Below are 26,923 nucleotides of genomic sequence, written 5' to 3'. Positions count from 1 at the left end.
TCGCAAGTAGATAGGATAGTGAAGGCGGCGTTTGGTATGCTTTTGCTTATTAGTCAGAGTATTGAGTACAGGAGTTGAGAGGTCATGTTGTGGCTGTACAGGACATTGGTTAGGCCACTTTTGGAATATTGCGTGCAATTCTGGTCTCCTTCCGATCAGAAAGATGTTGTGAAACTTGAAAGGGTTCAGAAAAGACTCACAAGGATGTTGCCAGGGTTGGAGGATTTGAGCTACAGGGAGAGGCTGCACAGGCTGGGGCTGTTTTCCCTGGAGCGTTGGAGGCTGAGGGGTGACCTTATAGAGGTTTACAAAATTATGAAGGGCATGAATAGGGTAAATAGGCAAAGTCTTTTCCTGGGGTTGAGGAGTCCAGAACTAGAGGGCATAGGTTTAGGGTGAGAGGGGAAAGATGTAAAAGAGACCTACGGGGCAACCTTTTCACACAGATGGTGGTATGTGTATGGAATGATCTGCCAGAGGAAGTGGTGGAGGCTGGTTCAATTGCAACATTTAAGAGGCATTTGGATGGGTATATGAATAGGAAGGGCTTGGAGGGATATGGGCCGGGAGCTGGCAGGTAGGACTAGATTAGGTTGGGATATCTGGTTGGCATGGATGAGGTTGGACCGAAGGGTCTGTTTCCATGCTGTACATCTCTATGATTATTACTCTATACTGTGGCTACGAGCAGGTCAGAGGCTAAGAATCCCGCAGAGAGTAACTTGCTGACTTCCAAAAGCCTGTCCACCATCTACAAGGCACAAGTCAGGAGTATAATAGAATACTCCCAACTTGCCTGGAGGAGTGCAGCTTTAACAACACTCAAGAAGTTTGATGTCACCCAGGACAGAGTAGCCCTCTTGATTGGCACAATGTGCACAAACATCCACTCCTTCTACCACTGACGCTCAGTAGTAGCTATGTGTAGTATCAACAATATGCACTGTAGAAGTTTATCAAAGATCCTCAGACAGCACCTTCCAAATACATGACCATTTCCATCCAGAAGGACCAGGCAGCAGATACATGGGAGCACTACCACCTGCCAGATCCCCTCCAAGCCACTCACCTTCATGACTTGGAAATATATTGCCATTCCTTCACTGTTGATGGGTCAAAATCCTAGAATTCCTTCCCTAATGGCATTATGAGTCTACCTATAGCTCATGTTTCATGAAGGCAGCTCATCACCAACTCCTCAAGGGCAGCTCGGGATGGACAATGCCCACGTCCCACAAGTGAAAAAAAAAGAGGTTGTTCTATGATAAGCACCTGAATAAATTGATTGATATTTGCTCTGCACTGTAATATATAAGATCCTGAAGAGCTTCTCAGATGGACTTTAGAAACATCAAAATGTCAGAGATAGAAGCAGGAATGGGCCATTCAGACCACTGAGACTGCTTGGTCATTCAACATTATCACGGCTAGCTCCCCATCTCAACACCGTATTTTTGCTCTCTCCCCACAGTGTCTAGAATTCTATTAATTTCTTTCTTAAGTACTTGGTCTCCACAGCCTTCTATATACAGTATTTCACAGGATCACTCCCCTCTGAGGAAAGTTAGAATCACAGAGTCATAGAACCACACAACAGGGAAACAGACTCTTCAGACCAACTAGTTCACACTGATCATGTTCCTAAACTAAACCAGTCACACTTGCCTCCATATCCCTTCAAAACATTCCTATCCATATACTTATCTAAGTCTTTTCAACATTGTAACTTTACCTGTATCCTTCACTTCCTCTGCCAGTTCATTCCACACACTAACCACTCTCTGTATAAAATAGTTGCTCCTCGTGTCCTTTTTAAATCTTTCTCCTCTCACCTCAAAAATACCCCTCCTAGTTTTGAACTCCACCGTCTTAGGGAAAAGACTTTCGTTATTCATCTTATCTATGCCCCTCGTGATTTTAGAAACTTCTATAAGGTCACCCCTCAACCTCCGATGCTCCAGTGAAAAAATGTCTCAGCCTATTTTATAACTCAAACCATCCATTCCTGGTAACATATTGGCAAATTGTTTCTGAGCCCTCTCCAGTTTAATAATATGATTCCTATAACAGGGTAACCAGAATCACACCCAATAGTCCAGAAGAGGCCTCACCAATGTCCTGTACAACCTCAACATGATGTCTCAACTCCTGTACTCAAAGGTCTGAGCAATGAAGGCAAGCATACTAAAGGCCTTCTTAACCATCCTGTCCACTCGAGACACAAATTTCAAAGAATTATATTCCTGAAACCCAAGCTCTCTCCATTCGACAATACTACCCAGAGTGTACTCTTAATTGTATAAGTCCTGTGCTTGCTTATTTTATCAACTACCACACAATTATCCAAATCAGACTCAATCTGCCACTCCTCAGCCCATTGACCTAATTGATCAAAATCCCTTTGTAACCTTAGATAACCTTCTTCACTGTCCACTATACTACCAGTTTTGGTGTCATCTGCAAACTTACTAATCATGCCTCCTGTACTGCATCCAAATCACTTCTACAAAAGACAAACAAAAGTGGACATGTCAGTCTCTAGCTCACAGGTGTTTGCAGGCCTGCAGTCTGAAAAACAACCTTCCACCACCTAACATAAAGCCAATGTTGTATCCAATTGGCATGCTCACCCTGAATCCTATGTGATCAAAGTTTACTAATTAGTTTACCTCATTAAAGGCTTTCCTAAAGTCCAAGTAAACAACGTTTACCACCCTGTCCACATTTTTGATTACTTCCTCAAAAGAAATCAGCCAATTTATGAGATGCGATTTCCCTCACACAAAACCATGCTGACTATACCTAGTATTCCTTGCCTCTCCAAATGCATGTAAATCCTATCTTTCAGAATTACCTCCAACAACTTACCCACTACCAATGTCAGACTCCATAGTTCCCTGTCTTCTCCTCACAGCTTTTTTTAAATAAAGGCACAACATTAGCCACCCTCCAGTCCTCTGGCACCTCACCCATGTTTTGCAAGATGCCCCACAATTTCCTCCCTAACTTGCCACAATATCCTGGCATAGACTCATTTAGGTCATAGAGTCATAGAGTCATTGGGATGTACAGCATGGAAACAGACCCTTCGGTCCAACCTGTCCATACCGACCAGATATCCCAACCCAATCTAATCCCACCTGCCAGCACCCGGCCCATATCCCTCCAAACCCTTCCTATTCATATACCCATCCAAATGCCTCTTAAATGTTGCAATTGTACCAGCCTCCACTACATCCTCTGGCAGCTCATTCCATACACGTACCACCCTCTGCATGAAAAAGTTGCCCCTTAGGTCTCTTTTATATCTTTCCCCTCTTACCCTAAACCTATGCCCCCTAGTTCTGGACTCCCCGACCCCAGGGAAGAGACTTTGCCTATTTACCCTATCCATGCCCCTCATAACTTTGTAAAACTCTATAAGGTCACCCCTCAGCCTCCCCCTCCTCAAACTTTTTTTCTCCACTGATTATAGCCCCAGTTTTTGCAATTTTATGAAACTTATGGCCCTCCCACCCCGGAACATCCTAATACTTCTATAATCTATCGTTTCCATAGCTCCAACATTGTCAAAATAACAGATTTTTAAAACACTTCAGAAGGTGCCAATTGTCAACCATAGTTTGTGACGAATGTCAAATACAGGTCAGATTCAACAGGTCCAATTCCTGAAGAGAATTATTGGGTTTTTACAGCAAGTTATAGGAGAGGAGCTCAGTGAGGTGCAAGTTCAATGAGACCAGGCATGTAAACAGTGGCAATATTCCTTGCCTCAGATGCAATTTCACAGCAGACAGCTTCATGTCTGACAATCAGATTTGGGCTTCTTGATTGGCCATTGCTAGAAAACAGAAGGGCAGTCTGCCATACACCATTCCTTATATCGTTACAGTTCAAGTATCAATTCAGCACTGCACCAGAGTTTCATCTGGTCATCATGCTCAGACTCCCAAATAGAATTTATGGTGACGCCCTATCATATATCAGAGTAGATGTTTGATCAAGTAGTACTTCCAATGTCTCAACAAGTCTCAGTCAGAATCACTGCCATACAAAACCTGCTCATTGACTGCGCCATGAACCCATACAGAATAAACAGTAGGTGCAACATTAAGAGCTAGATGATGATAAGGTCAACCCACCAATTATCCCAAGAGTGCTAAGTTTGTTCAGCAGCCATTAATTAATTAAACTTTCTCTTTAAGTATCATAACATATTATTACATTTCTCCTACGTTTGGACATGATTTTATTCAAGGACATTAGTCATTCTTGCAGAAAGGACCTCTTTGTGCAGTGCAGCTTCTCAAGATACTGAAGAAGGAAATTAGATCATTGCACTAAGGCCATGAGCAAAAGCTTTATTCTTCCATATCAAAATAAGTCTGGAGGAAGTGCCATTACTTCCTTTGTAAATGGGAACATGCTGTGCTTTCCTAATGAATCTACTGCTTCTTCTTTGGTTTTCCTCAGAGGCTAAGACCTGTTCTTAATCTGGTTTAGGAAGCACCAGTAAAACATGGTCAATTTTCCAGCATATAATAGTTGAAGACATTTTAAGAGTGAATCTCTTTCAAAATATATTCTTTTAAGAATTATTTATCCAATATAATAGATGTAGAAAACCAGGAGCATAATTATTACATTCCCATCAGTGTTACAGTTTGATTTAGGTCTGAAATTGCAAGTTGGATAATTCACTTTTACAAAACTCAACTAGAATTAAACCATTATTTGAAGTGCAGAATGTATTTATTCTCATATCCAAACATTGCAAAATTACAGCAATGCTGAGGTTGCAGAACATCTCAGTCCTATTGCTTTGCTGCAGGAATTCCTCAGGGTGGTGGCCCTATGCCAAACCATCTTTTCATCAATTACCTTCCCTCAAATCACGTGGTTGGGTGTGGGATGTTGCTGATTAGTGCAATATTTAATACCATTTGCAAATCCTCAGCTCCTGGCATTGTCCAAATCTTGCTGCATATGGTCAGGGACTATGTTCAAATGCTTGGGCAGCTCAGTGGCAAGTAATATTCTCACAAGTGTCAGGTGGTCACCATCTCCAAGAGAGAATCTACCATCTCTCTTGGTATTTAATGATGTAACCATCCCTCAGTCCCCATCTATCAACAACCAGGGAATTACCATTGACCATCCAATAAATACTGTGGGTCATAACAGCAGGTTAGGAGCTGGAATTCTGCAGCAGGTAATTCACCTCCTGACTCTTCAAAGCCCAGCCACAAGGCAGAAGGGGAGACCAGTACAAAATATCCATCCCACTAGTTGAAACAAACCAACCTTTCCACCCCCACCACCCCCTCCCTACATTATCCACATATCTCTTTTCCCTTGTCCATTCTCTGATTGGACCATTAACTGGTGCGACACCCAATTCACCAGGACCTGCCTGTCAGCCAGGCTCCATAGAAGTCACTAACTTACCTTTATATTCAGCTCAGTCACTGGCTATCCCCTTCTGGTACTGTCTACTGTCCCAACAGTAGCCACTTCTTCAGCTGGTGATGTTTCAACAAGAGAATTAGCTCTCAGGAGGAGCACACCCTTCCCAAATGGGAAGATGGAAGTCCAGAAGTCCTCAAGCCATTTACCACTGACACCTCAGTCACCTGCCCTGTCTTATTTCCCAAGAGTAGGTCAAGTTTTGCACCTTCTCTAGTAGATACTTCCACATACTGAATCAGAAAATTGTCTTGTACACACTTAACAAATTCCTCTCCATCTAAACCTTTAACACTATGGCAGTCCCAGTCGATGTTTGGAAAGTTAAAATCCCCTAAACATCGACTGGTCCAGAGTTTTCACAGAGTATGTTTTCTAAGACCTCCAGCACTACTTCTTCTGAATTGTGAACTATTTTCAAAACATCAATATTTAATTCCCTGAGTTATATAGCCTCCATTTCTTTCTCCACAGTAAAAACATAAGTGAAATATTCATTTAGTATATCTCCAATCTCCTGATGTTCAATATAAAGATGACCTCATTGATCGTGAAGGGGCTGTACTCTCTCTCTCTAATCATATCTTATCTCTGTCCTAAACACCTGAGACCATCACCCCTTGTACTATACTGCCCAACGTGGAGAAGCATTATCCCTGCATACAGTCTGTACAGCCTGGTCAAACGTTTACACATTTCAATGAAATGCCCTCTCATTCTTCAATTCTGCAATGGGCATATGCCCAGTTGACCCATCACTCCTCACAAAGTAAACCTACCGTCCCAGGAATCAATCTGGTGAACCTTTATTGCATTCCTTCTATGACAAGTATACCTTTCAAATCAGCACATAATACTTGTGGTGTGGTCTCATCAATCCCTGTATAGCTACATTTAAATCTCCTTGCTCCTGCACTTGAATCCTCTTGCGATGAAGGATGAAATATATTTGCCTTCCTCACTATAAATTCCGAGCTAACTCTGGATCTATGTCGGTGTTCCTTCACTGTCAATGTGTCAAAGTCCTTGAACTCCTTCCAAGCAGTATTGTGTGTGTCCCCAGAGGAGCAGCAGTTCAAGAAGGCAGTTGATCACCACCTTGTCCAACGCAATTAGGGATGGTCAATAAAGCCATCGAGGCCGTCATCCTATGAATGATTGAAATGAACTGCTTGCAGCTCCGACATGCTTGCTTTCATGTACAAGGATACCCAGGTCGCTTTGTACATCAACTTTCCCAAGCCACCACAATTTACATCATAATATCAAAGTGGATAACTTTACCCAAACCTGTATTATCCTCCATGTGGCACGTCGTTGCCTGAGTGAGGTATCTAGAACATTGGGGCGTGGAGGATAAGAGCTTGATGACACCATTTCTCCACTTCTCTGTCAATTAAAGGTATCTGAATCTTCAGAATGTTTTACTCAAGAGGATTACGGATTTTTAGTCTTTCAGGAAAACAAGGGACATCTGGTGTTGGCACAAAGTGGAATTGAGGCTGAAGATTAGCCACAATGGCATTTAATGGTGGAGCACTAAGATGATCGTCTACTGATTTTTTTTTTCATGTGGGAATCCCTCACCCAGTAGTTTTCAACTGCATCCTAGAGGCAAAAGAAGAACCTCCAGAGAGAGAGAGATGTGCACATGGGTGCAATGACAGACACAGGAGATAGACCTGGTTGACAGACAGTGCATAGAAATGTGACAGAATACAGCCACAACACACACAGCGAGAGATGAAGGCACACGTGCACGCCTTTGCATGACATTGGCAAAAAGTTTTTCTGTAATTTATAAGTTTGCAACACATTGTGAGGGTTGCTGTGTGGGTGAGAGCTACATGTTGGTTAATTTGTTTCTGTTGGTACTATTCTAAGCCGTAGTGTAAACTATTTCTGAAATCACAGGAAAGCTGTGAAGAATCATGACTCTCTCCTTCAACTTGACATTTTCTCTGTACTGAGGGTGTTTTTCCCTTTCTTCCCAAAGGCTCCATCATTATGGGGGTGTATTGCTCTGGACCCCACCCAGCCTCTCAGACTATGTCCCACAACTGAGTGAATAACAGAAGGAAGCCTGTTTTATATGGCATAGGAGCAAGCTCACCTTGTTAGCTGTAGCCTTTCATCGCATATGCTTTCACTTGTGTGCCCTGTTGTAGAGTTATTGAGTCATAGAGATGTACAGCACTGAAACAGACCTTTTGGTCCAACTCATCCATGCTGACCAGATATCTTAACCTAATCTAGTCTCATTTGCCAGCACTTGGCCCATATCCTTGTAAACCCCTCCTATTCATATACACATCCAGATGCCTTTTAAATGTTGCAATTGTACCAGCTTCCACCACTTCTTTTGGCAGCTCATTCCATACACGCACCACCCTCTGCGTGAAAAAGTTACCCCTTAGTCTCTTTTAAATCTTTCCCCTCTCACCCTAAGCCTATGCCCTCTAGTTCTGGACTCCCCTACCCCAGGGAAAAGACCTTGTATATTTATCGTATTCATGCCTCTCATGATTTTATAATCCTCTATATATCACCCCTCAGCCTCTGACGCTCCAGGGAAAACAGCCCCAGCCTATTCAGCCTCTCCCTATAGCTCAAACCCTCCAGCCCTGGCAACATTCTTGTAAATCCTCTCTGAACCCTTTAAAGTTTCACAACATCCTTCCAATAGGAAGGAGACTGAAATTGCACACAATATTCCAAAAGTAGCCTAATCAATGTCCTGTACAACCACAACATGACATTCCAACTTCTAAAGCCAATGCTCTGGTCAATAAAGGAAAGCATACAAAATGTCTTATTCACTATCCTGTCTACCTGCGACCCCATTTTTAAGGAACTATGAACCTGCAGTCTAAGGTCCCTTTGTTCAGCAACACTCCCCAGGAACTTACCATTAAGTGTTTAAGTCCTGCTCTGATTTGCTTTTCCAAAATGCAGCACCTCACATTCAGCTAAATTAAACTCCATCTACCACTTCTCAGTCCATTGGTCCATCTGTTCTTCCAAACCACTTGAATCCTTGACCTTCAACTCTGGCTGAGATGAACTAACACAGCACAGGCTGTAGTTTGGAACCACAGCCACAAATGTTCACTTACTCCACCACTGTACTCAGTGTGTACCATCCATAGTATTCACTGCAGAAATTCATTAAGGCTACTTGTGTATTGGTTAGGATCAGAAACAACTTCCCTGGGGCAGGAAAATCAATAGACAATAGGCAATAGAATGTAACATTGCGATTAATGCCAAGCCCCTCACCATCGCCACCAATCTGCCACTTCCCTTCCACTGGCAGACAGCTGCAAAGAGGGGGAAGGAGAATTCTGTAAATTTCAGAGTGAGTAAGAGGTGAAATAGGGTAAGTGATGCTTCTGGATGTTTATTGCTCCACTATCTTGCCACTTACTGTCTCCTCCATTCTATCTCCGATCAAGCTCTCCTTCTTCAGCTCACCCCATGAGCTAAAACCCTTTGAAATAAGTTTTGCAACATCTTTCATCCCTGCTTTATCAGAATTCAAAGTTGGCATGCGCCCAGAGAGACAGAAAGAGAAAAGGGTGAAGTTGAATTGATTGAATGCCAAACTCAGATCAAGTCACAACATGCTTTAATTTGTTTTCGTTGTTAATTTTGTACCTGTCACATCTTCCCTTGATTGATTTAACTTTGATAGAAAAAGGTTCCTGGCTTGGGGAGAATGAAAATACCTCACCATTCCAGCTCTCCCTGGAACCATACCATGACCACAATCATTCGTGAATTTTGTGTGAAACCTTGCAGAATTAATTTTCATAAGGGTGGAGTTCCTGTTAACTAATTCAATACTTCCCTGACTGAATTCCAATGATCTAAGATAAGTATACCTATCTTAGATCATTGGAATTTCTTTCACTCATTGCTCCTGATCCAGAAACGTATAATAATAAAGTTAATATCTTTACTCTCAAATCCCTGCATTGCCCCACCCCCAACTCTGTAATCTATTCTCACAACACTCTGATAAATCCCTCCCTTTCTACCCTCTAAAACAAACCCATTGGGTGGCTGTGACTTCAGATACCTGGACTCCTAACTCTGCAATTCTCTCCCAAAACCCAGATTTTTGTCTCTGTTGCCATCTTCAAAAAGCTACTTTAAAAACTGCCTATTTGAATAAACGATTGAACACCTGACATCACAAATCCCATTTTGGCTTTCTCACAATACTTTTTTTATATCTCAGAATAACCTTGGGATGTTTTAGTTTGTTGTTGAAGTCACAGAAATACGGGTTGTTCTTGTTTTTAACGGAGAATTGGCATTTACCTTCTTAGACAAGTCTGCTGACTTATCCTAGCTTTCTCATTGGTTCAATGGAGTGAATTGTTCGCACCTTAAGAATTATTTTTCCAATGTGTTCTGTGAAAGTTTGGGAGCAATTTCTCCCACTCTCTCTCTCTCTTTCTCTCTGGCAGCACACAAACACTGACTTCCCTAGTGTATTCTCTGGAAGGTCAGACACTATTTGGGGTCTGATAGTTCCAGCTGTGGCTCAACTGATATTCTTCTCTTGCGGGCCTTGTGTTTTTGGATGCGAAGTTACCCTTGAAAGAATTGAGAAGGGTCCTGTCCTTCTCTGATCCATATGTTTTCAGTTGTGTACATGTGCCATATTCTTTCCAGCCAAAGGTCACTAATCCATGATCTTCAACCATATCTCAGACGACCTATCCTACGAATCTATTACTCAGTTGTAGCAGTGTGTATTGTCTAGAAGATGCACTGCAGAAACTCACTAAAGTTCCTTAGACAGCTTGATCAGTACCATCCAGAAGGACATGGGCAGCAGTTACATGGGAACACTACTGCCAGCCACTCACTATCCTGATATGAAAATAATTTGCTGTTCTCCCAGTGTCGTTGGTTCAAGATCTTTCAACTCTCTGTCTATAACAGAGTTGTGGACATAGCTACACCCCCATGGCCTACAGTGGATCAAGAAGTTAGTTCACCACCACCTTCTCCAGGGCAATTATAGATGGGCAGTAAATGATGGCCCAACCAGTGATGTCCATAAACCTGGAATAAATAAAGAAAAAACACAAATTCCGGGCCTTTTTGTCTGGAATGGTGGAGTCTGGCACTGCATGATGTATTTCCTCATTGAACGCTGTCAGGAGATTCAAGTTAGCAAGATTAACGTGCTCACAAATAATGGTTATGTTACTGGATGAATAATTCATGAAGTGTGAGCTCAGTCCCCAGCCTGGCAGTTTTGTGAATTTGAATTCATTTTGAAATATCAGTTGAAATATCATTGCTGCAAAAAACCCCAACTCTAGTATTCTTTAGTGAAGAAATCCTGATACCTTTACCTAGTTTGGGTCTGTATGTAACTCCATCCCATGCCAACATGGCTGATTTGGTTGTCCCATTTCACAAAATTCTTTGCTTCACACTTCATCTGAAATTCTTGCTAAAGTCAAAATCAACCCATGTTCTAAAGTGTGCACTAGCAGAGTAGAACCCACGGGTCTGGTGCGTCAATCCTTGAAGGTAACAAAGCAAATTGAGAGACTGGTTAGCAAAGCATGTACAATCATGAGCTTCATGAATATAAAAACAGAGAAGCTATGATGAGCTTTATAAACCACTGGTAAATCCACAACAAAACTATTGTACCAAGTTCTGGTCACCATATTTGAGGAAATATGAGAGGGTCTGGGGTGGGATGGGGTGGCACAGTGGCTCAGTGGTTAGCACTACTGCCTCACAGCACCGGGGTCCCAGGTTTGATTCCAGCCTCGGGTGATTGTCAGTGTGGCGTTTGTACATTCTCCCTGTGTCTGCGTGGGTTTCCTTCGGGTGCTCCAATTTCCTCCCACAGTCCAAAGATGTGCAGGTCAGGTGAATTAGCCATGCTAAATTGCTCATAGTGTTAGGTGCATTAGTCGGAGGGAAATGGGTCTGGGTGGGTTACTCTTTGGAGAGTCAGTGTGGACTGGTTGGGCCGAAGGGCCTGTTTCCACACTGTGGGGAACGTAACTAATCAACTTGCCAAAGCAGTTAGAACATTACAGCGCAGTACAGGCCCTTCGGCCCACGATGTTGCACTGACCTGTGGAACCAATCTGAAGCCCATCTAACATACACTATTTCATTCTCAACCATATGCCTATCCAATGACCATTTAAATGTCCTTAAAGCTGGCGGGTCTATGACTGTTGCAGGGATGAGGGTTTTTAATGACAAAGTATGATTGGGGATGCTGGGATTATTCTCCTTGAGGTGAAAAAGATTGAGCGGAGATTTGATTGAGGTGTACAAAAGTATGACAGGCAATTGCCATGAACTGATGGTATAAATGATAAACATTGTGACAGTGGTGTGCTGATAATGACACTGGCCTAGTTATCGAGTGACAGAGACTGGTGCTGTGGGGTACAGGTACAGATTCCTCTGTGGCAATGTAGGAATTTTCTTCTTTTATTTATTCATACATGGGATATGTGCCAGCATTTATTGCCCAACCCCAGTTGCCTGATGAACTGCCTTCTTGACTTGCTCAGTCCATTTGGTGTAGCTTGACCCACAATGCCTTTAGGGAGGGAATTTCTGGATTCTGACCCAGTGACAGTGAAGGAACAACGATACATTTTCAAGTCAGGATGGGGAATGGCTTGCAGGAGCACTGTCGGGTGGAGGTGTCCCAATGTATCAGTTGCCCATATCCTGCTAGATGGAAATGGTCATGGGTTTGGAAGGTGCTGGCTAAGAATCAGTGAATTTCAGTAGTGCATGTTGTAAATGCTACCCACTGTAGCTGCTGAGCATCGGTATTGGTGGGCGTGAATGTATGTGGGTGTGGTTCCAATCAAGTGGGCTCCTTTGTCCAGGATAGTGTCATGCTTTTTGAGTGTTGTTGAAGCTGCATTGATCAGGCAAGTGGATAGTATTCTATCAAACTCCTGTCTTGTGCCTTGTGGACGTGCTCTGGGAAGTCAGGAGATGAGTTACTTGCCACTGCATTCCTAGCCTCTGACCTGCTCTTGCAGCCATAGTATCCCTATGGCAAGTTGAGTTGAGTTTCCGGTCAATGGTAACTCCCAGGAAATTGATAGTGGGAGATTCAGTGATGGTGGCACCATAGAATGTCAAGGGGTGATAGCTAGATTGTCTGTTATTAGCAGTGTGTGGCACCAATGTTACTTGCTACTTCTAAGCTCAAGCATGAGATATTGTCCAGTCTTAGTTACAATTGTTCATGGACTGCTCCAATATCTGAGCAGATATGAATGCTGCTGAATGTTGTGCAATCATCAGCGAGCATCCCCACTTCTGAACTTATGATGGAGGGAAGGTCATTGATGAAGTAGCTGAAGATGGTTGGGCCGAGAACACTAACCTGAGGAACTCCTGTTGAGATGTCCTGGAGCTGAGATGACTAACTATCAACAAGCATTACCATTTTATTTTTCAAGGTCTCCAACCTGTGGAGAATTTTCCTCCTGATACCCATGGATTTGAGCTTTGTTAGGGCTCTTTGATTCCACATTCAGTCAAGTATGACGTTGATGTCAAAGGCTGTCACTCTCATCTTATCTGTGGAATTCAGCTGTTTATTCCATATTTTAGCTAAGGCTGTAATGAGGTCAGGAGCTGTGTGGCCCGGATGGAGCCCAAAGCTTGGCTAGTGATTCCGTCAGTTCTAGAGCACAGTTCTTCAGTATTATTACTGGAATGTTGTCAGGGCCCTTAGCCTTTGCAGTATCAAGTGCTTCCAACTGTTTCTTGATATCACATAGAGTGAGTTAAATTATCCAAAGACTGGCATCTGCAATGTTGGGGACCACTGGAGGAGGCCAAGATGGATCATCCATTCAGAACTTCTTCCTGAAGATTGTTGCGAATGTTTCAGCCTTATCTTTTGCACTGATTTGTTGGACTCTTCCATCATTGAGGATGGGGATATTTGTGGAGCCACTTCGTCTACTTGCCCATCTGGTTAATTGATGCCCTTGAGGGGAGAAAAAATCTGTCATTCTTACCTGATCTAGCCTACCTGTGATTGCAGAATGACAGCAATATGGTAACTGCTTAAACTTCCTTTGAAATGATCAAGCAAAGCTTGTATTCCAATGGACAATAAGTGATGGCTTTGTGAGTGACACCAACAAAGAAAAGGAAAATGCAGAAATGAGGTTTCGGGTGGAAGGGTATGAGCTTGAGCTTTCTTGCCCACCATGTGGCGATGACCGAGAATTTGTTTTCCCATGAGGTGATAATGATGAGTCAATGTTTTGATTCCCCAATGGCAAGTTGAGATGTGAAAATTGAATCCGTGGTGTGTTTGTGGTATGCACAGCAGGTGCCAATTGAGTTACATGCTATGAATACTTAACAGTGTGAAATTTTTTAAATTACATGTAACTTTCAACTTGGGGTCAGTGGTGCACAAGAATCTTATGGCATCTGGTTCAGGTCTGTTGAAAAGCGGTGTGCACTAGTCAGCTCCATGCAATTACATCTGTGGTCAACAGTTTTTTCTGTTGAACTCTGCGGCGCAAAGGAAGGGAACAGGAAATGGCAGCTCAACCAGGTTGGCAAGGCTGAGTCTGTGATGAGGTTGAATGTGGAGTGGGTTTGGAGGATTTGGAGGGGTGAAGTGGTAAGAGCTTGAAGCTGTGGGTGTGATGGTGGTAGGGATGCATTTGTGGGTGATGAGGGGATGTTGCCATGGACAATCAATTGGAAAATGAAGGACCTAAAGGATGATCCCAGTGCTGTCTGTATGTGCACCTGTTATGGGTAGGGTTGGCTGGCAGATTCCTTACACCTACACCGTTTCAAGTACTCCTGTGGAAATTGCTCTTAGGGAAGGCCTTTTACAGTACTCAAAGGGAGAGCCTGCAGACCCTCCAACCTCAGCCGTGCCAAACAGCATGAAGATAAAGATATTCTGTAAAGAATAAACAAACGAATATGACATTGTTTCCTCCACAATAAGGAAATGTCCCTAACTCCCTGGTTCCCCATCAACATCTGCCAACCACGAGACATGGCAGTATAATTAGCTCTCTGACTAAGCTAGTCTCATCAAATATCGATGATGCACACATGAGTAACGTGAAACCAATGTAATGCAAAATATTTACAAGTGAAGTATAAATTTGAAAAAGATACCTGTGCCCCCTTTATGCTTTCAGTGTAAAGTTGGCAATGGAGTTAGTTAGGTTAGTCCACGGCCATACTCATCTGAAAACACCTGATTTGTCTGATCTCAGAAACAGAGCAGACTCAGGCCTGGTTAGTACTTGGATGGGAGACCACCTGGGAATACCAGGTGCAGTAGGCTTGTAGGCGGCACAGTGGCAGAGTGGTTAGCACTGCAGTTTCACAGCAGCAGGCCCCCGAGTTCAATTCCAGCCTTGGGCGACTGTCTGTGTGGAGTTTGTACGTTCTCCCCGTATCTGCTGGGTTGCCTCCGGGTGCTCCGGTTTCCTCCTACAGTCCAAAGATATTCAGGTCAGGTGGATTGGCTCAGCTAAATTGCCCCATAGTGTTAGGTGCATTAGTTAGACGGACGTGGGTCTGGGTGGGTTACTCTTCGGACTGGTGGGGCCAAATGGCCTGTTTCCACAATGTAGGGAATCTAGTCATAATCATTTCTGTTGGAATGCTGTGACCACGACAAACAATTTCTCAATCCACAGTGCTCTGTTATTGCCCGCCTGTAACAATGGCATTGGCAGCTGGGGCAGGTTTTACTATTGGCATTCTACTCCTGCCATGGAATCACCTATCTCCCATGCACGATGTTTAGATTGTAATTGTAATCATGTTGGAACCTGTGCAAGAAAACAGAAGTGGTGCACACGTTCCGTTCCACCCTCATGCACACATAAATTAGCACATGTACAAATATATAAGTTAGAAGCAAGAGGAGGCCATTGAGCACCTTATGCCTCCTCTGCCATTCAATAAGAATGCAGCTGTAACCTCAAATCCACGTTCCCATCTATTGTCCCATTAATTGCAACCGTTGTCCTCCTGGATGGCAATGACCATCAATTTGGAAGGCATGGTTATAGGGCAAATAAGAATGAGTGCTAAATTTTAGTCTTGTCAATTACTGCTACTTGCCATGAATTTTAAAAAAAGTTCTTGGGATTCATAGACATTTGGAATTATGCATATAGAGGGTTAAAGAACTAATGGAATTAGGAGTGAATGTACAGGTTGACCATAATCTAACTGAAACATGCTTAAGGGATTGAACATCCTCCTCCTGTTTTTGTGTAGGTTTGATTGAGTAACTGTGATTGTAGCGAGGGTGGGACTGGTGTACAACAATTTGTTCAAATATTTGTTCAAGATCAGACATGGGTTCTGGCGTGATGCTGAATCAGTATTCTGAACAGTCTGGATGATTCAGCAGGACAATGCTATAAGAGTTTTGATATTTATGTAATTGTCTAAATATACCCTATAACTTTGTAATAAGTGCCTCCATTTCCCAGCAGTGTTTGCTCATTTTAAGGTGTTGCTGTTTTCTCGAAGTGTTTGCAAAATATTTTCCCAGTCTTAAGTGCAAAATAATGATGTCACCAGCATTTCCTGAAAGTGCACTTATTAGAACAGGACTCGGCCATTCGGCCTGTCTGGTCTCCCAACCCATTGGATTAGATCATAACTTGTCTCCAACTCAAAGTTGTGTGGAGGTGTGGAGGAATACCACTGTCTGTTATCTTTCCTTCCTAACATAGCTTCATGGTGTGATAGAGGAAGAAGTGATCACTTCCCGGATTACACAATTCACAGAAGTCCAGATTCCTGGGTAAATGTGGAGTCAACTGGCCTCACCCAAAAGGCAGCAAAGGAAGCTGTGGGTGCTCTTGGCAACCCAGTGAGGGAAGCAGGGGAAAGGTGGACGTAGCAAATAGGTAGGAGAGTGAGGAGGGTGGGGAAAAGAATGTGCAGAAAACCATCTGGTAGCTTTTGTAACTGTGCCCCTTAGTAGGTAAGGAGGAGGGAAGGTGTATTTTGAAGATCTGAGAAAGAAAACACATTTATATTTACATTGTATAAAATATAAAGCACAAAAACAGGCTATTCAGCCCACATAGTTAATACCAATGTTTATAATCTTTCTGAGTCTCCTATCTTTTCTTATCTTACATAATCAGTATAACCATCCATATCCTTCTCCCTTCTCTGTGGTGTCCTTAATGTTTACCTCAGTTAGTCTGTAGGCAGCAAGTTCCACATTCTCCTAGTGTTCTGGATTTTCTTCTGAGTTCACTGTGGGATATGTTGAGGCCATCAAATATTTCCCACGAGTGCAAATATTCTGAATCAAATCCATTGAAATCACCCATAATATTCCAAACCTCTATTAGATCACCACTCTGCCTTCTGTTTCCAAGAGGAAAGTGAACCAGTATGGTCATCGAGTTGCCTCCTAAAATATATTTTATTGATAACATTCTCTGCTGTGCCCATTGCTCCCAGCCCCTTTTGTGTATGATGGTGGGGAGGATATTAGCCTTTCTCCTTTATGGCAGCCATCCCAAGTATTAGTACTTCCTTCAGTATGTCATCCTGGACCTCAGAATATGCCAGCCTGCAACACTTCTTTAAAGCAACTCTTTGTACTGGAAGACCAACAAGGTTCGGGCAGAGAATAGAGCATCTTGCATTGAGGTTGATGGTCTTCCAGGTGCAGTTGATGTTTGTCTCAGTGTATGTTCCTGAGAACAGTCCGTGCAGCACAGAATACCCGCGTCACTGAGCTGCTTGGAATGATCTGCCGAATGCCTTTGCCAAAGTTCTGCACGTGGAACGGGATCTGTTGTCTCCTTTCTCTGCTGGGCCTCAGGGATGTTGTGTACAAGACCCTGCCTCATGGTCGGCGCAGGTGTTTTCACAAAGTCGGCCCAACTGAATGAAGTGTCTGACAAAACAGGAAGGAATATCTAGTAAAGCTTGCGAATGACTTCTCATGTGCAGCTCAACATGGAGCTCTGGTACAATCAATAAGTCTGTCTGAACTGCAGCAGTCTTTGGATGCCATGTTTAAGTGCAAATTTTTAAATTCGCGGCATTGTGTGCCAGGAGATGGGAACTGCCTGTCTGCTGGCAATGACAAACTGGGCGGCAGCCATGTTGGAGCCTTTTGGTGTCTTACAAGGGCAAAATGAATATGTAATTGTGTAATAAGAGTGAACAGGCTAAATGCTGCATTCTGTGAACCTGATAATTTCCACGATAAAACGCAACATATTTCTTTGGCCTGACAGTCATCCCAACCACAGCGCAGCAATGTGCACCAGCCTGTTTGGGTTTGTGAAAAACAGGTTGAAGAATTACATTTGTCTCGTGTACCTGCGTAAAAAAGGGATTCCAAAAGAATTTGCTGAACTAATAATCAGAGACAAATGGGTCCCCTATCCCTCACCGAGCACTGTGTTTTGATAAAGCAAAACTGTCCTCGAGGGCTCAAGGTCCTGAAACCACCTCTGAGGCTGCAGTTCCCAGGTTGCGCCTGCAGTGGGTGCTAACTGTGATGTTGGTATTTGAAAATTGAGTCCTTGTTGATGATTAGTTAGGTGTGTGTTGAATGTAGTGCAGCTACACCTGAGAGGTGTCCATCAGCATGGGTAGCCTGGCCTAGGATAGGACACCTGGAGGAAGAACGCCTCATCTTCCACCTTGGAACACTTCAACCCAGGGCATCAATGTGAACTTCACCAGTTTCCTCATTTCCCCTCCCCCCATCTTACCCCAGTTCCAACCTTCCAGCTTAGCACCATCCTCATGGCCTGTCCTACCTGCCAATCTTCCTTCCCACCTATCCGCTCCACCCAACTCTCTGACCTATCACCTTCATCCCTACCGGGCTCTTGCCCGAAATGTCGATTTTCCTGCTCCTCGGATGCTGCCTGACCTGCTGTGCTTTTCCAGCACCACTCTAATCTTGACTAGGATAGGATTCCTATAGTACAGAAGGACCCCATTGAGTCTGCACCGACTCTCTGAAGATCATCCCATCCAAACCCAGCCCCTTACCGATCCCTGTAACCCTCCACGTCCTATGGCTAATCCACATAGACTGTACACTACGGGCAATTTAGTATGGTCAATCCAGTTAACCTGCACACCTTTAGACTGTGGGAGGAAACCGGAGCACGGGGAGAATGTGCAAGCTCCACACAGGCAACTGCCCAAGACTGGGATAAAACCTGGGCCTCTGGAGCTGACTGATAGAACTCTTTAATTCGGGTATCATTCTTTATAAATCCTTTCTTTCTCTTCTCCATCAACTCTACATCCTTTTTACAGTATGTGACCAAATGTTCTACACAGTATGTCATGTAGAATCTAGCCAATATTTAGGATATACTTACTACTTTTCAAATCTGTTCCTAGTGAGGTAAATCTCAATTGCCTTATTAACTTTTGTAATTTCGTAATTGCCTTATCAGCTTTCATCATTTGAATTTTTACATTATTGATTCTCAGTTTTCACGATATATGAGCATGAGAATTAGGAACATGAGTAGGCCATTCAGCCTCTCAAGTTTGCTCCGCCATTCAATAAGATCATGGCTGATTGGATGCACCAATTGGATTTCCTGACAACCTCCTGTAACCTTAGGCTTTCTTGTCAATTAACAATCTGTATACTGTACCTTAAAAATATTCAATGGCAAACCTCCGCTGCTTTCTGGAGAAGAGGCTTCTAAAGACCTGCAACCCTCTGAGAGAAAACCATTTTCCTTCATACCCACTGCAACTCGGAGATGTTTATTTTTATTGTGTGACCCCAATAATTTTACTCTGTCCCATGATGGGAAATATGACTCCTTACGTAACAACTTGTAAAACTGGACTCTGCAATTGGACAACATTTGCTGGATAATCCTGAGCAAGTAATTAAGCTGAGGATAAATTTAGGATTGTCAGTCAGGCTTGCAATGTTGGACTTAGGTAGACTGGAAAGTACATATATTAATCCACAGGTCTCTGTTTTTTGTAGACTGAAAGAGCTTGACACATACTGTACCTATTTCAATTTAACAAAGTTACCATGCTGTTGTTTTGCTTGTTCATTTTCCAAGATAATATCCTGACCAATCTGATTCAATATGCCTGGTTTAAAATCTAACAAAGCCTGGCAGTTAACAGTCAATCATCATTAACTGCTGCATTCTCCATGGTAATATCTCTACCAATCTGAGTCTACCTATTAATGAATCAGCACTCTCCTCCTATAAATAAATGTTGGCTTTCCTGTTTACTGGCATTCTTGCAAATTATTCTGAGTGCAGGATGTAAACTGACAAAACATTTTATTTTCAGCAACGCTCAAGTTCTATCCTACCCCAGATAAGAAGATATAAAATTCCACACTGCATCTATGTTTTCTTCTTACCCTCATAGAGTCATAGAGTCATAGAGATACACAGCACAGAAACAGACCCTTCGGTCCAACCCTCCATGCCAACAAGATATCCCAACCCAATCTAGTCCCTCTTGCCAGCACACGGCCCATATCCCTCCAAACCCTTCCTATTCATATACCCATCCAAATGCCTCTTAAATGTTGCAATTGTATCAGCCTCCACCACATCCTCTGGCAGCTCATTCCATACACGTACCACCCTCTGCGTGAAAACGTTGCCCCGTAGGTCTCTTTTATATCTTTCCCCTCTCACCCTAAACCAATGCCCTCTAGTTCTGGACTCCCCAACCCCAGGAAAAAGACTGCCTATTTATCCTATCCATGCCCCTCATAATTTTGTAAACCTCTATAAGGTCACCCCTCAGCCTCCGACGCTCCAGGGAAAATGGCCCCAGCCTGTGCAGCCTCTCCCTGTAGCTCAGATCCTCCAATCCTGGCAACATCCTTGTAAATCTTTTCTGAACCCTTTCAAGTTTCACAACATCTTGCCGATAGGAAGGAGAGCAGAATTGCATGCAATATTCCAACAGTGGCCAAACCAATGTCCTGTACAGCCGCAACACTCCTGTACTCAATACTCTGATCAATAAAGGAAAGCACATCAAACGCCTTCTTCACTATCCTATCTACCTGTGACTCCACTTTCAAGGAGCTATGAACCTGCACTCTTCATCTTCAATATTTACTCTGTGCTACCTCTGGTGTCATGTTCCAGCTTAAATATTGTGATCAGTTTTCAATATCTGAGTAATTTGCTTCAATTGTGAGCAAAGGTGATCCTAGCACTTGTCACCTTCTGTCACTCAAAATAGCTGACATTTACTCTTTCTGTCTTGGGAGCAGCTGACTACCTGTATTCTACTGTTTCCCTTGTGACTTCATATAAGATGTCCTTATTAATTCTTGTGTTATCTGGTACCTTAATGAAGGGTGTTTGGAATTCAAAGTACATCTACCTCAACTAAATCACCCTTGTCTACACTGGTATCTCCGCAAAATGTTCAGAGAGATAGATGAATTAATATTTTCCCTTTTGAAATCTGTTCTCGCGATTTTTGCCTTGCAGATGTTTATCTAATTTGTCCCTTTCGAAACATAGAAATATAGAAGATAGCAGGAGTAGGCCATTAGAACTTTAAGCTTAGCGTTAGTTTTGACAAAGAGTCAGTTAGACTCGAAATGTCAGCTCTTTTCTCTGCTTTAGTTTTGACAAAGGGTCAGTTAGACTCAATGTCAGCTCTTTTCTCTCCTTACAGATGCTGCCAGTCCTGCTGAGATTTTCCAGCATTTTCTCTTTTGGTTTCAGAACTTTAAGCTTGCTCTGCCATTCAAAACAATCATGCCTGATCATTGAGTTCAGCACCCTAATCACCGCCTCTCCTCATATCCCCTGATCCCTATAACCACAAGAGCTATATTTATCTCCTTCTTGAAAACACTTTCTGAGGTGGTGAATTCCAAAGGCTCACCACTCTCTGGATGAAGGAATTTCTCCTGTCCTAAAGGGTTCCCTCCTTATCCTAAACTATGACTACTGGTTGTAGACTTCCCCACCATCAGGATCACCCTTCCTACATCTAAACTTTCAAATCCTGTTAGAATTTTATAGGTTTCTGAGAGATCCCCCTCATTCTTCTAAACTGCAGTGACTACAATCCTAATTGATTTAATTTCTCATCGCACGTCAGTCCTACCGCCTCAGGAATCAATTTGATAAACCTTTGCAGCACACCATTTATAGCAAGAACATCCTTCCCTCGATAAGGAGACCAAAACTACTCGCAATATTCTAGGTGTGGCCTCACCAATGCCCTGTATAATTGCAGCAAAACATCCCTGTTCCTGTTTTCGAATCTTCTTGCTATGAAAGCCAACATCTCATTGGCCTTCTTTACTGACTGGTGCATTTTGCATGCATTCCGTGACTGGTGCACTAGGACACCCAGATCTTGTTAGGCATTTCCCCTTCTCGAATTACAGCCTTCCTATTTTTGCGACCAAAGTGGATACTTCATACTTATCCACATTACACTGCACCTGCAATGCTATTGCCCACTCACCCAGCCTGATCAAATCATACTGCAACATCTCTGCATCTTCCTCACAGCTCACCCTTCCATTTGGCTTTTTGTCAACTGCACATTTTGAGATATCACATTGATTTCCCTCATCCAAATCATTAACTTATATAGTGAATAGCTGTAGTCCTAGTACCATTCCCTATGGTATGCACTAGTCACTGCCTGCCATTCAGAAAAAAGAAGATCCATTTGTTCCTCCTCTGTTTCCTGTCTGCTAATCAATTTACTGTCCATCTCAGTACACTATGCCTAATCCAATGCGCTTTAATTTTACCATTAATCTCTTATGTGGGACTTTGTCAAAAGCCTTCGAAATGTCCAAACATGCACTGGCTCCCCCTATTAACTCTACTTGTTATATCCTTGAAGAATTCCAGTAGATATGTTGAGCCTGACCTCCCTATGTAAATCAATGCAGACTGTGTCTAATTCTATCACTGTTTTCTAAGTGCTCTGCTCTCAAATAATTGATAATAGACTCTAGCATCTTCCCCTGTACTGACGTCTGACTCACTAGTCTATCTCCCTTTCTAAATGCTGGGGTTACATTTAGTTACCGTCCAATCTATACTAACTGTTCCAGAGTCTAAACTATCTTGGAAGACGACCACCAGTGCATCCATTATTTCTTGGGCCACTTCCTTAAGTACCCTGGGGATTTGTAAGCCTTCCATCAATTTCTTCAATACCATTTCTCTAATATGGATTTGCTTCAGTTCCTCTCTCTCACTGTGTTCACCATCATTTCTGAAACAATATTCATGTCCTCCTCTGTGAAAATAGAAGCTATTAGTTTAGTTTATCAGCTATTTCTTTGTTCACCATTATAAATTTGACTGATTCTGCCTATAAGGGACTTACATTAGCAATCTTTTTCAGTTCTGGTCACCTCATGACAGGAAGGATGTGACAGTTGTAGAGGAGGTTCACCAGGATGTTGCCTGAGATGGAGCAATTAACTAAAAGGAGAGACTGGATAGTCTTGGATTGTTTTCTTTAGAGCAGAGAAGACTGAGGGGTGATAGCATTGAGGTGTATAAGATTATGAGGCGTATGGACAGAGTGAATAGAACTCAGATATTCACCTTCGTTGAGGGGGCAAAGGTTTAGGGTAAGGGGCAAGAGATTTGGAGAGGATTTGAGAAAAACTGTTTTCACTCAGAGGATGGTGAAAATCTGGATTGCACTGCCTGGGAAGGTAGTGGAGGCTGTAAACCTGACAACTTTTTAAAAATGTTTAGATGAGCACTTGAAACATCTTAACATTCAAGCATACAGGGCGAGTGCAGGAAGTTGGGATTAGCGTCCCTTTAGTGGTATTACTCTATGACTCTTTGCATACCCATAGGAACTTTGACAGTCAGTTCTTATGTTCTGCCCATGTTTACCCACATATTCTATATTCCCCTTCTTAATCAATCCCTTGGCTCTCCTTAGCTGACTTTTAAACTGTTCCCAATCCTAACGGCTATTGCTTTATTTTGCCAATTTGTAAGCCTCTTTTTTGGATTTAATACTGTGTCCAACTTCCCTCATAAACCATGCTTTAGCCACTGTTCTCTTTACATTCTTGCACTAGACAGGATGAAACCGTTTTTATAGATCTCCCATGCGCTCTTTGAATGTTTGCCACTGCCATTCCTTTCAGTAAAATTTCCCGATCCATCCTAGTCAACTCAAGCTTCATACCATCGTAATTTCCTTTGCTAAGATTTAGGACCATAGTTTCAGAAGCAACCATAGGCCATTCTGTTATTACGCAAAACAAATTCGCTGTCACATGCTTGATGAATTAGCGATGCTGAGTCAAGAGTGTGGTGCTGGAAAAGCACAGCAGGTCAGGCAGCATCCGAGGAGCAGGAGAATCAATGTTTTGGGCAAAAGCCCTCCATCAGGAATGATGAAGGGCTGATGCCCGAAACACGATTCTCCTGCTCCTCGGATGCTGCCTGACCTGCTGTGCTCTTCCAGCACCACACTCTCTACTCTAATTTCCAGCATCTGCAGTCTTCACTTTTACTGAATTAGGGACGCTGTTTCTACAGCGTGAATGTTTAACACGTGTGTTGACTGTAGTACGATTACAGCACCAACACTTTCAGTGCTGTTTCTAAAGCATAATTTTTCTATAAAGCCGGGTTGCTCAAGAATGCAACCACTGTGTTATAGAAGAAATGACTGTATCTCTCTCTCCATCTTGATTGAGAGTTTTATTTCGTAGGAATTTTGTTGTGATTTTTACTGACTGCCCTGTAGGTTCCCCTGGTCAGCTTTATGTCTCTCCTCCTGAATTTGTGTATTGTGTTATCTATCCGTAAGCCCTCAGGCACTGTACCTCCTTTCATGAATTTTTAAAAAGCTGTACAGATGCTTCTGCTATCTCTTTCTTTGATTCTTTTAAAATGCACAACTCTGATTCATCCAGACTGGCAGCGTTATCCTCTTTGATTTAATTAGTTTATTTACTATTCCTCATCTTTGTTTCAAAATGTTTTTATCATTTCTAATCTCATCTTGTGCCGTCATGTTCACCTGAGTGATCTCCTATATAAATAACTGGAGCAAAATAATTGTTTAACATTTTTGCCATTTTTTTTTCTTGGTGGTGCTATCCTCATGTTCATAATTTTTTTCATATTTATGCTCATATTGATTGTTTTGCAGTTTTGTGTTCCTTGATAAGATTTGTATTGTGCCCTAAGAATTTTTTTAACTTCTCTGCTGTTTTCTTCGTATTCATTCTTTGCATATTTTCAATGCTTTCCGTGTACTCTGTACAAATATCACAATTAGGTCTTGCTGGTTTTGACAGGTGAGATTTCCAAACTAAACTCACAGAAACTATCTATAGAGATGTGTTTCAGTCAGATTTCACTTGAACTGTAATTACCCATGTCCCAGTTCCATGTAATCTAATGTCTTTAATGATACTTTTTGAACTAGTCCAACATGATGTAGTGCTATAGTGGTAATGTCACTGGTGCGAGGTGACCCAGAACATAAGGCTAATGCTCTGGGTGTACGTGTTCAAATCTATCTTCCCCCTGCCTAAAGTGGCAAAATTTGATTTAGATTAATAAACAAGAGTGACCATGTAACTATTGTCATTCAAAAAAAGCCTACCTTTTTCATTATACGTGTAAATTACTGCAGATACTGGAATCAGTACTGAAAACAAAAAATGCTGGAAATCACAACAGGTCAGGCAGAATCTATAGAGAGAAAACAAGTAAACGTTTTAAACCTAGATGACTTCGTCAGAAACGGTAGCTCGCTTTCTCTCCATGGGTGCTGCCTGACCCGCGGTGATCTCCAGCACTTTGTGTTTTCACTACCTTTTGTTTGTTTATGCCCTTATTGGGAAGAATTCTGCTGTCCTTACTCGGTCTGACCTACAGACCCACTGCAATGTGGTGGACTTTTAAATGGTCTCACCAGCTGCTTAGTTCCAGTGCAAGTAGGAGCGGGTAACAAATTCGGACCTTGCCAGAGATGCCTACATCCCTTGAAAACAATTTTAAAATCTGTCGGCGTAACAGCTCTAGTCCCTTGCTCTACACAAATGGACTTCATCCACCCAATTTGCCTTTCTTCATCCTTTGGTGCTTTTTGCAAATGAAGTATTTTTGAAGTGTGTATTGAGATGCTCAGTTCTATCAATATTCAAAGAAGTAAGTTATAGGGCTGTCACCTCCACCAGCCTGACAACTCTTGGAGATCTCCATGCTCCTCCTTTTCAATTCAGTTCCTCACGTCCTTGATTCCCATCACTCCATAATTGGCAGTTGTGCCTTCAACAGCCTGTACATTAAGCTCTGGAATTCCCTCGCTAAACCTCTCCCTCTTAAAAATGCTCTTTGATCAGGAGTTTGGTCATCTTTCTTGATATCCCTATATGTAGCTCAGTGTCAAACCTTGTTTGCATTCCTGTAAAGTATCTTGAGATGTTTGAGCATTATACAAGTGCCTGATGTAGATCTTGATTATCAGGGTCAGTTCTTGGGAGAAAGAAAGTAAGGTCAGAAGGAGAATGGATGATATTTGATGTGACTTATCTTACGGATAGAACTGGAATGGTGCAGAGCATTGAATGAGATTCTCTGTGTTCCAGGAGATTTTGCACTGCTCTATGCAAAACACTGTGAAATTCTGTGATGTATGTGATCAGACTGTATGAGGGACACACTCCCAAGATATTAGATCACAATGCAGCTCCCAAAACAAGATCACTGTCTCCTGAATCACATACAAGATATTCAGGTACTGTGACAGGTTGACTCCACATTTAATGTCTTGCTCTCCTCTTTTCTGTCCTGCTTGTAGTCTCTTTCTCTCCCCAGAAGGCAAAAACCAGTTTATAAAAAATGTCAAAACTGGGAAACAAATGTTCTGATCAAATTGAAAGTCGCATAACACCAGGTTATAGTCCAACAGGTTTATTTGGAAGCACCAGCTTTCGGAGCGCTGCTCCTTCATTGGGTGATTGTGGAGTAAGAGATCATAGGACACAGAATGTATTGCAAAGGTTACAGTGTGATGCAACTGAAATTATAGATTGAAAAAGACATGGATTATTTGTTAAATCTCTCATCATTTAGAATAGCCGTGTTGGTTTCAGTTCTTTCATATGTAAATTCCAGAACTTTCTACAAGTTACATTCTCAAGTGAACTTTAACAATAGGCAAGGTAAAAACAATGACTGCAGATGCTGGAAACTAGATTCTGGATCAGTGGTGCTGGAAGAGCACAGCAGTTCAGACAGCATCCAACGAGCAGTGAAATCGACGTTTCGGGCAAAAGCCCTTCATCAGGAATAAAGGCAGTGAGCCTGAAGCGTGGAGAGATAAGCTAGGGGAGGGTGGGGGTAGGGAGAGAGTAGCATAGAGTATAATGGGTGAGTGGGGGAGGAGA

The 26,923-nt window shown here is 42.5% G+C and overlaps 1 protein-coding gene and 1 pseudogene across 7 annotated transcripts in view; both read left to right on the top strand.

Moving 5' to 3' along the window:
- Window positions 1-26,923, top strand: part of LOC122556119 (TRAF2 and NCK-interacting protein kinase-like) — a 254,751-nt gene that overhangs the window by 55,223 nt on the left and 172,605 nt on the right. The gene's annotated exons all lie outside the window — the stretch shown is intronic.
- LOC122556394 lies at window positions 14,704-14,821 on the top strand (annotated as a pseudogene).

The sequence above is a fragment of the Chiloscyllium plagiosum genome, chromosome 13 (assembly GCF_004010195.1).
Source record: "Chiloscyllium plagiosum isolate BGI_BamShark_2017 chromosome 13, ASM401019v2, whole genome shotgun sequence".
Lineage (NCBI taxonomy): Eukaryota > Metazoa > Chordata > Chondrichthyes > Orectolobiformes > Hemiscylliidae > Chiloscyllium > Chiloscyllium plagiosum.
This window is presented reverse-complemented; position numbering and strand designations above follow the sequence as displayed.